This window comes from Antechinus flavipes, chromosome 2, assembly GCF_016432865.1.
Source record: "Antechinus flavipes isolate AdamAnt ecotype Samford, QLD, Australia chromosome 2, AdamAnt_v2, whole genome shotgun sequence".
NCBI classification, from domain to species: Eukaryota; Metazoa; Chordata; class Mammalia; order Dasyuromorphia; family Dasyuridae; genus Antechinus; species Antechinus flavipes.
The window spans coordinates 606,078,798-606,094,208 of NC_067399.1; positions in this window are offsets into that span (position 1 = coordinate 606,078,798).

Sequence of the window (15,411 nt, forward strand, 5' to 3'; positions counted from 1 at the left end):
GTTGGAGATCACTTTACTGAAATTATTGTTATTGTAATAACCTACCACAAGAGCCTATTATCCTATGATCTGCTGCCAAACTACCAGAGGGTAACTTGTCCTTTGTCAATTATTTATATTTGTAAAATTAGCTGCATAGATAGGATTACAACAGCATACACTAAGTAATATTCTATGACCTTACTATAATGAGTTTTTGAACCCCATGTGAAAAGGAATAGAGGGAACCCTCCACCTGTGAGGCAGGGGATGGAATTCTAACATAGACCCCATGGCAAATAAAGGGACTAAGTTGGCAGTGCCATGTATAGGAAGATTTCCTTAACAGTGATACAGAGGTTCCTATCCCTTACCTTCATACTAATTCCTCTTGATTTAGTCTAAAAATTTTTTAAAGTAAATCATTCACACATAATATTTCATAACTCTATCACACTTCACCTTAAAATTTTATTCTTACCCATAAGTTTGAAGTCTTAGAAAATCTCTATAAATAGTTTACTGTAATTTCCCATTCAGATTCTGACCTTGAACTCGAATTCCTATTGCCCAAAAGAAAATCCTTTCATATTCTAATTTAGATACATTGAAGGCATGGAACAGAAAAATAATCAAGCACAATGTTACGTTTCCTCAAAATGTTGCAAACTGCTTTGGTAAAGGGTTAGTCACTTCCTCAACAGTAATTCAGAATAATCTTGTCAATGATTTAACAACTCTACCACCCAGGCACTATATTCAAAGTGTCAAGGGGAGAAGTAGACAGTTGTTTCACTCTTATTCACTCTAGTTACCATGGTCTGGGATGCACCGATTCACAATTCAGGTACAACATCTCTGCTATGTCCAATAATCTTAATCATAATTTTAAAGATAACAGTGACAACTAATATTTACATAGTTTACTATGTGCCGGACATTGTGTTAAGTACTTTACAATCATTATCTCATTTAAACCTCACAGCAATCCTGGGAAGTAGGTACTACTATCCTCATTGTATAGGTAAGAAAACTGGGGTAAATAAGAGATTAAGTGTCTTGTTCTAGGCCATGCAGCTACTAAGTTGTAGAGGGCTGAAACTCTTGAGTTGTTGCACTGAGGTTGGTTCAAGCACTTAGGGCTAATCACTGATTGGACAATACTCTATGGGCATATGCTCAGAAAATGGTCCTTCCCACTATCTTGTGCTGGCTCAATGATTGTTGTATACAGGATTGTAGGAGGGACTAGAGGGTGGAGTAAGACAAGCCAAAGTCACTCTTTGTGGTGGACGAGGAAGAAGGCAGTGGCCAGAGATTCTGCTTCCATCCTGTTCAATCCTGCATCTAAAGACTAAGAATAAAGACTAAGGACTTTTGCTTATCCTGACTCCGGCTAATTCTGGGATGTCTGGGGTGCCAGCATGGTCGCCACACTAAGTATTTGAGGCTCCATTTGAACAAGTTCTGAGCTCTCTACGCTACCTAGTTGTCCACATGCAAAATTTTCCCCTGTCTATGCCATTGTCACCAGCCAGTCCTACAATGGCATCTCTGACTTAGATTTCCAGAAAAAAAGTTGGTCCCGTACTTAATGAGCCACGTACCTTCAACTCAATATGTTGTCATTTATTTACTTTTTGTTGTTGTTCTCTCATGTCACATCCTCATAAAATCTTGGAATTTTAATTGCTCCATTGAGTATGATGATTCTTCCTAGATCCCATTACTTTTCAGTTCCAGAAAATTCATGGAAATATTAATGAAATATGTGACTGAGTGGGAACCAAAGATCATCAAAAGAAAAATCCATCTAAGTAGAAATTACATTTACAGTGGGTTTGCCCCCACTCTCCATAGAAGTGATATCATGGATCTACTTGAGTCCAGAATCATTCCTTTTTTTTTTTTTTTTTTTGCAGGGGTTGGTGGTAGAGGTAGAAGGGAAATCAAGTTGTGGGTTACATAAAAGCATATGGATATAAACACTTTATTTCAGGAAGGTCTAAAAGGCTGCATTTGCTCTGCTGAATGATGGTTTTCTTTGTTTTCTCCCTCCTTCCCTTCCCTTCCTTCCTTCCCTTCTTCTCTCCTTCCTTCCTTCTTTCCTTCCTTCCTTCCTTCCTTCCTTTATGTTTCAATGTACAATAGATTCACCTGGATCTTGTATTCTTTACACATCTCAAGCAAATATTCTACTATGAAAATATGGTCTGCTATGGAAAACCATGTGTGAAAGCCTACAAGATTTCTTTCTCATATTTTTTATCAAAGATGATCTGTGTTAGTGTTAAGAACAAAGGAAGCAAAGACATCATAAGCTTGCTGACCTTTACACAGAGCAATCCAAAACTGCCTATCTCTGAGCTGCATTTTTGCTACAATTTGAGGCATGGGGTCTTGTGGGGTATGTGTGTGTATGAGTGTGTGTGTGTGTGTGTGTGTGTGTGTGTGTTCATATAAGATATGGAATTTAGGAGGAGGAAAGGGAGGAGAATCTCCCCACTGATGAGTTTTAATTAAAACATATGATTGGGAAATTTTATTTCTTTCAAATCCTTGGAAAGGAAGAACAACCCTTTTAGAGTTTCTGGGGTTTTGAAACAACTATGAAGACATTCTAAGACTTCATTGGATGCTTTCCCCATGGACATTCTATTGTTTTTTCCCCTACGATTCAGGCAAGGTGGCCCAGAGAGACATGTGGTGTCTATACTTTCTCTTCTAATGGCCCATTTTGTGTATCTTTTCTGTTGTGGCTACACATGGTACTGTCTCATTGTCTGGTGTCAGTCTTCCAGTGTTAGCCAATCTGTAAATACGTTTCCTGAGAAACAGATAAGACTTGTGTCTATACCATGAGATTATTTTTGAGACTCCTCTACAAATTTTGAAAAAGCATGAAAGACTGGAAGAAAACAGTGCTAAAACCATCAATTCTTGTTAATTTTTTTCTTTTAAATAGCATTTTATTTTTTCTAATTACATGTAAAGACAATTTCTTATAATTATTAAAACAAGTAATCATGATATATTCTTATATTTCTTAATTCTGAACAATGCTTTAAAATACATTTTTCTTCCCTTCTCATATCTTCTCATCAACGTTATCAAATATTTATGCATATGTTAACTTGCTTTAAAGGATCTTGCCAAGTTCTTTCTAGAATTTCTTTCCTTTATCCTCTGTTATGCAATTTAATATAATTAAATACATTTCCATGGCAGTCATTTTATCCATACAAACTATATTTACAGAATACAATCTCTGACAGTTTCTATCAAGTAGCTGATATTTCATATATATGAGCACTGCAGGGGAAGAAATGATTCTCAATATCTCTCTGGTCAATTGGTGAAACTAATTGTAGCAGCTTTTTCATTCATTTCCTGCTCTGAAGAGACCCTGTGAACCACATTTCCATTTACCTGCAATTCTATGTGTATGTGTAATACAGTTTCATTTATATCAATATATGATGGAGTAGGGAATTTTCCTGGCACTCAAGGGTCCAGAAAGTTTAACTGTTTTGGAATGTTCTCTACAAGGTAGCAAGTTGAGAGCATGGGCTGCCCATCATCTTCTGGTCCTCCTTTTTCTTAGTGTCTTCCCTCTGAGATTATTTCCAATTTATCCTATATATAGTTTTCCCTTCCATAATACAATTTGCTGTGTTGATCTAGCTCCCATTGTTAACAAAGGGTTTACCATTTTGAGCACCATTTAGAATTATGTTATCATTTATGTTAGTTTTAAAACTATATTATTCTTAACCTTTTTGACCTCTTTTCTGAGGAAGTAAAAAAGTCCTATATAATTCTGAGAGACATTGTTTTTACTTCTTACACCAGTTTTTATGGATAGTTAACTTTTCACTTATTGGCCATCAAAAAATGGCCATCAGTTTGGCAATGAGTTCTGCCATGTCAACGAGGCTAGTCCTAGGCTGTTACTAGAATTCCCATAAAATGTTTTAAATTTAATAGAACCACTCAGAGCTTGCACTTCCCTAATGTAACATCTGAAAGATCAAGGTCATCTTTTCATTTTGAAAATGTATTACAACTGGAATTTTTCAGAGAAAAGTATAGGGAGGAAAAATACAAGAGAAACAAGTGGGTCAATGAAGCTAGTTCAGGTTTCTTTAAAATGCCTGCCTTCCAACATCTCTGTGAGAAAGCTGTTGTAATCATTATCCTTACTTTATAGATGGAGAAACTGAATTTCAGAGAGGAAAAGTGATTGACCCAGAGTCACACAGCTATTAGATTTCAGAGGCAAGCTTTCAAGCCAAGTCTTCTGACTTTGAAAGCAGACGTCTTTCTATTAAACTTCAGAAATCACATTAATCTCTTAGTTTCACTTTAGAGATTCCCTTTCTTCCAAAAAAAAAATTGGCAGAAGTGATTTTTTTTCTAAATCCAGCAAAAAAAAAAAAAAAATTATAGGCTTTTTTATAACAGTACATATTTGTGAATTCTGTTCCCCAAAGTAGAAACTGTTGAGACCTAAATATAGCTCACATATCATATGTCATAGATATATAATTTCTTACATGTATGTATGACATGCTGGAAGGATGTCCATGGCATATGATTTACTTAAAATAACTAAAGAGAATTAAGACCTCTTGTAAAATTTAACCTATGTCTTGTAGAGCCAAAAGACTTCAAGAATCAATTAATAAATCAATGCATATTTATTGAACATCTGCCATGTCTACAGCCCTGTGCCTAGGTTGTGTGAATCAAGTCAACAAGCTCTTACTCAATCCCGACTACGAGCCAGGCACTGTATTAAATGCCAGTGATACAAAAAAGGCCAATAAATAAATAAAACTAAATAAAATAAAAACCAGTCTTAGCTCTCGAGGAACTCAAAGACTAAAGGAAGAGTCGACATGCAAAGGACTCTAAAATTATTTCTTCCTTGTTGCAGGGATTAGGGACATAGTGCCCCCCATCCTGTAAATCTGGAAAATATGAATAAAAAATTTTGGCCCTCATTTTATACCAGAGAAGCAGTCTGAATTTTTTATTTTTCTTCTATGGAGTGTTTACAGTATTTCATTGTAAAATTTGGGTTAACATAACGTAATACCATATATCTATTTTATGTATTTTTGAGTTCCTAAACCAGTATCATCTGCTGGCCTTTGTCATCTACAGCTTCTGCAAAACTCCCCCAAAATTCCCATGCAATTCCTTGTGTCAATCTATGATATATTGAAGATACAAAGGAGAATACTGTGCTATGGAAGGCATACCTGTATACAAACAAATAAATATAGGATAAATCGGAGATAATCTCAGGGAGAAGGCACTAAGAAAAAGGAGGACCAGGAGATGAAGGATGGCCCATGCTCTCAACTTGCCACCTTGCAGGGAACATTCCAACCTTCTGGACCCTTGAGTGCCAGAAAAATTCCCTACTCCTTCAATGAACCTGTTAGCATTTAAAATGGCAATATTCTGAACCATACAAAATAATCTTTTTGGATGAGCCCAGTGATCTCCTTCTAGATAGTGCCACAGGATAGCAAAGTTCAGTTCAGGATGCATTATGCAAAGAAATCCTACCATTTAAATAGTGTGAGCTCTCCAGGGCAGGTAGAGAACTCAATAACCTAAAAAAATTCTCCTTTTTTGCAGCATCAGATGCAATTGGAAGAGATTTTGATTATGTATAGTTTTAAAATCATTCTTTAGACTTTTTTTTTTTAATATTTAGGCAAATGGAATCTATTTGTACTTGGCAGTAGTCCAAAAGTACATGTAGAAAAGCAGGCTAGGTCTGTGCAAGAAGGTCACCATTTGAGAGAAGGAAATTTAGTATTAGTTATTCTGAGAGTGTCCAATTGTCTGTTTCTAAATTTCAGTCTGGGAACAATTGACCTTGCAGCACTTATAGGAATATGGAAGCTACCCCAAACAGGTAAATTGATGTCTATCAATTTAAGGCCAAGTTTTAATTAAAAATATTCTAATCCCCTGGTAAAAGCAGAAAGAAGGAAAGCAGTAATTTATATTCAAGGCTTTCAGAGGGTATACTGTCCCTCATCACTCTCAAATATATTGTTTTCATTCATTCTGTTACAAAATGCAGACCTAGTCTGAGGTCAAAGAGCAAGATTGTCAAAGACCTCAGTTCTCAACTCCCCCTTTTCTCTCCACAAATATTTAATAAACAAGTGTTATATAGAGTATATCCAGTTTGCCAAGAAGATAAGTGTTGTGATCTAGTTCAGATGGATCTGAATCGGTCCCTGTTCGGGCACCAAAATGTGGTGAGCTTTTTCTTCTCAAAACACAGCCAGGTGATAAAAGTTCAGATCTTTTATTATCTCCAATATAGCCCGGTTTGCTTAGAGGCCAATCTCTCTGCTTGGTTCCAAGAGCTCTTGCCGCTTTGTCCTTTGCTTCTGCCTCTGCTTTCTTCAGCCTCCAGAGCCAGCTCCACTCTTCATGTCATTCCATTGAAATCTCCCAAAGTGCTCTGTGTCTGTTTCTTTTATACAAGAGGGAGGAGTTGTGGGATACAAGAGAGAGGGATTATGGGTTTTCTCCCATAGTGCTCTCTGGCCCAAAGAGCTTCAAGGGAGGTGTGAACTCATTGAACTCCAATGAGTAAAGGTGTGAACACAAGCCTTGTATTAATTAGTTCTACTTAGTACCTTGTTTCAGGTTCTGCCCAAAATCTTCTTGTAAGATTAGATCAACTCTAATTAGTTAGCAGTTAGTAAGGATTCCAACAGATAAGAGTCTAGAAAAGGGGAAGATGATACAGGAAAAGTGTTATACAGTAGGGGTTTTACTTGGTAGATAATACAGTTAGGGGAAGGATTTCAAATAGAAAAACATCATGATCAGAATTGTGTACAAAATTGGGAGACAAAAATTGGAACAAAAGGGGAAAACCATAGGAGAGAGGGAAAAAAAAACAGAAAAAAAGAAGTGAGCATAGCATGTATTGATTTACATTCAGTCTCCTTAGGTCTTTTTTTTTTTTTTTTTGGCATTTTCTGAAGAAAATCTATTGGGATTACTTTGGATCACTGAACTACTGAGAAGAACCAAGTTTTTCATGGTTGATCATTACACATTCTTGCTGTTATTGTGCACAAGGTGTTCCTGGTTCTGCTTGCTTTGTTCAGCATCAGTTCATATAAATCTTTCCAGGCCTTTCTAAAATCAGCTTGTTCATAGTTTTTTATAGAACAATAATATTCCATTACCTTCATGTATCGCAGTTTGTTCAGCCATTCCCCAATTGATGGGCATTCACTCTTTTTCCAGTTCTTTGTTACCACAAAAAGAGCTGCTACAAATATTTTTGCATATGTGTGTCCTTTTCCCTCCTTTGTGATTTCCTTGGGATACAGACCCAGTAGAGATACTGCTGGATCAAAGAGTATGCACAGTTTTATAGTCTTTTGGGCATAGGTCCAGATTGCTCTCCAGAATGGTTGGATTAATTATCAGTTATTGAAGTTTAGAATTGGAAGGACCTCAGAGATCCTCTAGTATTAGGTCCAGGAAACAAAAGTTCTTTTCTCTATATATTGTACCGTTATTATAATTAGAACTTGAACTTAGAACTTTGACCTAAAAGAACAGCACTTTTTGTATTACATCAAGCCCAAAGGAATTTTGAATGGATCTCTTGATGATACGCCTCCCCCAAAGAGAATTCCTCCTTTAACCTGAAGTACCTTTCCTGTTGATTCCCTATGTATTGTATGATTTATGTTTCAAAAAGAATTTTTGTAAAAATTGCAACATATTATAATACAGACTGATTTGGACTCCTGATGATTTGATGCAAAACATCATAATACCGTTTTAGGGAAGGGATGAGATTGAAGGAGGAGACCACCTTATATTTTAAAGATTTTTTTTTTCTTCAGCCAAGTGTAAAAAGTTACAGGAATTTGTTAACATATTGATTGCTCTGAGCACTATTTTAAATTAGCTTTCAGTTCTCCTCCATATGGTTTTCCATTAAATTTAAATAAATTAAAGTTCACTTATCTGGAAGAGACATGCCTGTCCTTTTCAGGATAGAAGATGAATTTATCAAGCAAAACACCCTTGTCAAATATTCACTAAGAACAGGTGCCAGTGGATTCTGTGTCTGCTCTTAGACCCTATAACTTTCTTTTTCAGAGTAATGCTTAAAACTTGTGAAAATAGGCTCCATTACACTAGAAGAACTCATATATAAGGTCTTTAGATGAAGGGGAAAAATATTTCCATTTCCTTGTTAATTTGGAAGATGGACTTTTAATGTCTGCATAACAAACATGAACACAAGAGAACTACATGTTATGTGTTAAATAACAGAAGAACAATATTTCATCTGCCTTCCTTCTCAAAACAAGATACTTTCAGGTGGCTTCTAAGGACCTCTGATTTTGCTGTGTTCCTCTTATCAAGGCACCTATATTCTTATAAAGAATAATTTGTCTTGTCCTCTTCAAAAGAAGAGGTAGAATGACTTGATGAAGCAGTTTGTTGTGTAAATAGTAAAGGAATAGAAGATTCTGGCTTCTCACTTATGTAACTAATTGAATACCTAAAAGAGTTGTGAGAAGAAATGGGATCATAAAGAAATATTCTGGGTGTTTTTGTTTGCCTATATCTATAAAACTGTCCCCAGATATTTTCAGAAATGAAAAACAATTGAAGAAAAGGTATTTAAAGGACATATGGATGACTTCGCTCCCCCAAAATATTTTGGCCTGGGAGTCTTTTGCTAGCTGGTGGAAGTTTTCTAGGAACTACAACTGGAAGGATGTGATTTAGCTTACTGTCTGACAATGTCACCCAGCAGATTCTGCCATTTTTTCCACTCACCATTTCCAAGAGGAAAAACAAAAGCAAAAACAAAAAAACCTTTCTCCCTTTCTCCCCTTTTTTTCTCTGCAAGGTCATATTTCCCTAGGACTTTCTGTCATAAAACTTCACCTTAGAGCATCTTGGGAAACAAAAACTTTTTCTACTGTTATTATGCTTGTTATACACAGGAAAGAATATGCAATCATTACAATCAAGAAGTATGTAATCAAGGAGGGAAGCTTATGATTTAGGAGAGAAATGTCACACACTGCCCCCCCCCCCCTTTACAAATGGAAACATTCTGGATAAGAGTTATTTTTTTCTCTTTATAAAAATAAAAAAAAAAAAAAAATGTGGGGTAAGACAGTTAAATTTTTAAATCATTTTGCTTGGGGTCATATAAGTAACAGATAAAACTTTCTGGATTAAAGTATACAGGATGGTAACCACTACAAACATAGTCATTTAACTACACAAAGATGTGGGCACAGAAACATTTCTCCAGATGCTCTAAGCCCATTAGAATTGTACTCTCCTCTCTACCTACTCCCCACCAGGGACAATCAGGTCCCAGCTTTGATGGTGAAGTTTTGCTTTATCAGGGACCAAGCCTCCATACCATTTCCTGCACTACTGCACATTTTGCTAGGTCTTCACCTCTACTTACTCCCCACTTGGAACCTGGATCCAATGCTTAGGGCTTTTGGCTCTGAGAGTTGAAATTTTGTCTTTTCTTTTAAGAATCCAGGGCTAAGAAATTGGAAACTGAGTAGATGCCCATCAACTGGAGAGTGGCTGAATAAATTGTGGTATGTGAATATTATGAAATATTATTGTTCGGTAAGAAATGACCAACAGGATGATTTCAGAAAGGCCTGGAGAGACTTACACGAACTCATGCTGAGTGAAATGAACAGGACTAGGAGATCATTATATACTTCAATAACAGTACTATATGATAATCAATTCTGATGGACCTGACCATCTCTAGCAATGAGATGAACCAAATCAGTTCCAAGGGAGCTGTAATGAATTGAATCAGACACACCCAGTGAAAGAATTCTGGGAAATGACTAAGAACTATTACATTGAATTCCCAATCCCTATATTTTTGCCTGCCTGTATATTTTTTTAAAATTTCCTTCACAGGCTAATTGTACAATATTTCAGAGTTCAATTCTTCTTGTATAGCAAAATAACAGTTTGGACATGTAAACTTATTTTGTATTTAATTTATACTTTAATATATTTAACATGTACTGGTCATCCTACCATCTAGGGGAGGGAGCGGGGGGAAGGAGGGGAAAAATTGGAACAAAAGGTTTGGCAATTGTCAATGCTGTAAAATTACCCATGCATATAACTTGTAAATAAAAAAAGCTATAATAATAAAAAAAAAAGAACCCACGGCAATATATAACAAGCCTACTCCAGACCATGTTGCTGCAGACACTCTCCTCTTTGCAATATCCCTATGTGCTGCTTTCTTCCATTAGAATGTAAGCCTCTTAAGGGCAAAGATTGCTTTCCTTGCTAATTTGTGTTTTTCCAATACTTATCCTAGTATTTAATAAAGAAGAAAAGAGAAATAGAGTAAAGGAAGGAAAGACAGAAGGAAGCAAGGAAGGAGGATGTGAGGGAGGGAGAGAAAGAGGGAAGGGAGGGAGAAGAGAAGTAGGGAAGGAAAGTTAGGAAAGAAGGAACGAAGGTAGGGAGGAAGGAAGGAAAAAAGAAAAGGGAAAAATGGATTTTTCATTTTACTAGATTTAGCTAAATGTTCTAACCCCTCTCAGTTTATTTTGGTGGGGGGATCTTGTCTCTGCCATTCTTTGTGTAAATTATTCTTCCTAACTTTGTTTCATCTGAAAATTCATTAATCCATCTGTGATTTTATCCATGGTGTTGATTGTTGGAATCCTTACTAACTGCTAACTAATTAGAGTTGATCTAATCTTACAAGAAGATTTTGGCCAGAACCTGAAACAAGGTACTAAGTAGAACTAATTAATACAAGGCTTGTGTTCACACCTTTACTCATTGGAGTCCACAAGTATGCTAGCTTCACAAAGTACACTTTCTAACTTCAAGGGAGTCCACACCTCCCTTAAAGCTCGTTGGGCCAGAGAGCACTATGGGAGAAAACCCATAATCCCATTCTCTCAGAAGAGTCAGATAAAAGGCCAGCGATGAGGGATCTATGGCAGAATACATTTTTTCCACTTGGCTGGCTGGTGGTGGATGAAGAGCTTTCAGAGGATAAAGCTACGAGTGAGAGTTCAGTGGACAACCAGATTCATCTTCATCTCACACCACTGTAGTTGGTGGCTGGGCTCCCCAGAAGGAGACAAGAGAGACATTCCATCTCTGTGTTGGTTGGAGGCTAAAGAAAGCAGAGGCAGAGGCTGAAGGACAGAACCTTTGGATTTGGAGATATTCGGAGGGCTCTAAGCCTCTAAGCCCTGTGTTTTGAGAAGAACAAGAACTCCAATATTTGAACTCATAACATTTGGCGCCCAACGTGGGTCATACAGTTGATAAAAAAAATATATTAAATAACCCAGAACTAAACATAGATCCATGGGACACAAATGGAGACTTAATTTTTTTTTTTTAAGTTGAGATTTAAATTCAACTATTTACAAAACTGTACTATTGTCTAGGCCACATATTTCATGAGAATTTATGATATACTTTGTTAAAGTTAAAATACCTACAGCATTCCTCATAAGAATTCCTCATGATCTGCCAAAAGAGGGAATGGGTTTAGTTTGGCTTAATAGTCATAGCTTCCTGTAAGGCTCAGCTCAGGTTGCATCTCCTCTGTGAGTCCTTTTCTGATCCGTCTCCTCAGGTGTTGGTGCTCCCTCCCACCTCAAAGTATCATGCATCCAATTTTCTGTGTAGATTTTCTGTATTGCCAGTAGGATGTAAGGTCACTGAGGCCAGGTTCTGTTTTGTTTTTGTCTTTGAATCCCCATTGCTAACACTGTGCCTAACACATAAGTAGGCATTTAGCAAATATGTGTTGAATTGAATTTTGTATACTTGAAGACATGCTGCTTTTAACAGGAAGCTTTCCCAGAACTCCCCATGTCTCTCTTTCCTTCAATTTTAGCTAGCATTTTATTTTTACTTCTTTCTTATATCTATCCTATTTTCCCTGATATGGTTATAGGAGGTGCCTTTATATATTTTTCCCATTAGATTGAAACCTTCTTAAGCGCAAAGTCTACATTTTCTCTTTCTTTTATAATAATCAGAGCTAGTATTTATGTCACACTTTTAAGTTTTCAAAATGCCTTGTAAATATTATTTCACATCTTCACAACAACTCTGAGAGGTTGATAGTGTTGTTATCATCATCTTCATCCCCGTTTTACAGATCAGAAACTGATGTACATAAAGAATTAACTTGCCTTAAATCACACAGCTATTAAGTGTCTGTCACTGGATTTGTAGGCCCTAAATAAAAGTTGAGATAAAGTGTGATTTTATTCTTCTAGCTTCTCCCTTTTACTGATTTATCCCTTACTCTTAGCATAGTTACTTATAAGTCAACCTCTCTATGATTATGATGATTTGATATTCTGTTATTGTTTAATTATTTCAGTCACGTCCAACTCCTCATGACTCATGACCCCATTTGGGGTTTTTATAGCAAAAATGCCAGAATGTTTGCCATTTCTTTTTCTCATTCATTTTACAGATGAGGAAACAGAGGCAAACAGGGTTAAGTGACTTATCCAGAGTCATATCGCTAAGAAGAAGAAATCTGAGACCAGATTTGAGCTCATGAAGATGAATCTTGTAGATTCCAAGTCCAGTACTCTTTCTACTGCACCTAGCTGCCTCATCTGAAAATCTAACCACTCTTTTGGTCCTGTCTATTTTAACTCTTGTTAACTTTGATTAGAACTAGCTCACCCTGTGAAGGGATCTAAATGACACACAGAAACCATATTTTATCTTAGATGATTTTGAGCCAAGCAAAGAAATGAGCAAACCTGTGCTTTAGGAATATCACGTTTGCAATTGTACAGAGCAAAAATTTCATCTTTAGTATTATCATTAAACTATTGGCAATAGGTCAGGCCTATTGGCAGCACTTCTGAATACTCTGAACCACATTTAAATGTAATTAGGATATATTACACAATAAATAAAAAATGCAATAGAACATAGATAATGTTACATGTTATTTTCTAAGACAATCTGCTTCCCAGAATCCTATGTGGGATTTAAGTGGTTCTGTTTCTATTTGAGTTTAAATAGGAAAGGAAAGAGACTAGAGGCAGGGAGAATTAGTTTTTGCCATAATTCAGTGATAAAAGATGATAAGAGCCTGAATTACAGTAGTGGTCATAGGAATAGAAAAAAAAAAAAAGGATCTGAAAGATTGTGGAGGAGATTTGAAGAAACTTGAGCAAATAGGCTATGGGATGGGAGGAACCAAAGAGTAGCAGTTGGCTATATAGTTGTAGACCTGGCCAACTGATAGGTTCATGCTGTCTCAGTAGAAATAAGAAAATTAGGAGAAAAGGGATATATTGAGTTTAAAATAACTATAAAAAATAGTTTCCAATAAAATATTTTCCAAAAAGAATTTGTTGGAATTATTCAATAAAGATATAATGATGTAGTATTGGAGCAAAAACAAGAAGACTAGGACTGGATTTTATAGTTTTGAGAGTTACTCCATAGAGGCAATAGTTGAGACTGTAGCGTCTAAATAGATCATGAAAAGATGGAATGTAAGAAACACGAAAAGTCCCAAAACAAATCCCTAAGGTATATCCTTAAAGATAAAATAAAATAAAGAAGGTGGAACATGGATGATGACTCAGTAAAGATGACAGAGGAGTACTCAGAGAAGTAAGAGGAAGACTAAGAGAGAATACTGACATGAAAGCTCAGAGAGGTGAGATCATCCAGGTGGTGGGTTGAAGGAGTAAATAGAGGAGACATTCAGTGGATCAAATGCCACAAAAAACCAAAAAGGAGGAAGAAAGAAAAAAAAAAAAGAAATTAAATGTAGCAATCACTCATAAACCTTTAAAGAGAAGTTTCAGCTTAATAATGAAGTTAAAAGCAGGATTACAAGGAGTTAAGAAATAAGAAGTGATGAAAATAAGGTGATAAGTGTAAATCTAGGAATTCAATCTAAGAAAAAAGGGATTAAGTGTATAGTAGAGTCAACTAAAAGCTTTTTAAAGCACAGATTAATCTTGAATGTACTTCCAAATAGCAGGGAAAACTGGATAAGAGAGTGGAGTTGAAAGGGGACGGACACATTCAGAGCACAGAGAATAGTTGACCTTGTCTAGAACAAAAGACCTTCTAGCTCTTGTCTATATTAAAGTCTTCTGATATGTGGAGATAGGCAGAAAAGAGAGGTAAAGGGAAATGGAAATAGCTTCTATTTTTGCAACAAAGTGTGAAATCAGAAGCCTTGCTAAAAGGGATGAAAGAATCAAAGCAGAAAACAACTACACAATATTCACAATAACATAAAGGAAGACATTGTTGAAAGACAACAGAACTGAAATCAAAGTCATGATTCAAGTATGATTTCAGAAGTCTGACAGTGAAGAACACTTCTCCTTCAGGCAGAAAGCTTGTAGACTGTAGATATAAAATGGGGCATACATTATCAGATGTGGTCTATATATTGATTTTTGTTTTGCTTAACTGCATTTTTTTGGTCACAGGATCATTTTCTATGAGAGAAAAGCCAGTGGGAAATAATAACAATGTTTAAAAAGAGCATCAATAAAACATTTATTTAAAATATATTTTTAAACTGAACACTATGTAAAAAAGAGCTGAGGTTTCAGAAAAAAGTCAATTTTTGCTATTTATTAATGACTCTGGGAAAAGGGTCTGGTGAGGTTGGAATCAGAAAACAATGGCTAAACTGTGGTTGAGTGCTTTTCTGAGGATTTCATCCATCCTCTCAATTTCTATTGACAAAAAGAACTTCAAGTTGATGCAATATAGTCCTAGGATTCTTCTGATGTTAGGTGACACGTGATCTCGCTTCTATGATATAGATTTGATTGATTCAACGAGAGAATAAAATTTTGCTCAAACATTTTCATGCTCTCTCTTCGTCTCTACTTTTTATGTAGCAGAATATCACACATACATTTTACAACAGTTGTCTGTAATAGAGAATATTCCCAGAGGCAATAAAAATACAAAGGTTCTCATTATAACCAATGCTTCCTTTACACCTTAGAAAAATGTGTAAAACATTATTGGCACTCAGAGTCACTGAGCATCTTGAACATCAATAAGCCCCCACCCCTGTCTCTGTCTCTATCATATCCCTAACTGATATTCTGAGAACACCTTGCGCTTTTCAGGTTTCATTATCACTTTCTGCCCATTCCTTGTGCCAGGAGAATGAAAGGACTCTGCCAGCATTCTCAGGGAAATGCTTTATTTTTAGAAAAAAAAAAGCTTCATTTCAAATCTTTCCTACGAAGCAGGAAGAATTGGCCCTAAGTCAATTGTGGGCTTCCTATTCCTTAAAATAGAAGCCTTTTTGACTGGAATAGTCCAGTCAGAAAGCTTGGTGTCTCATCCTGGCTT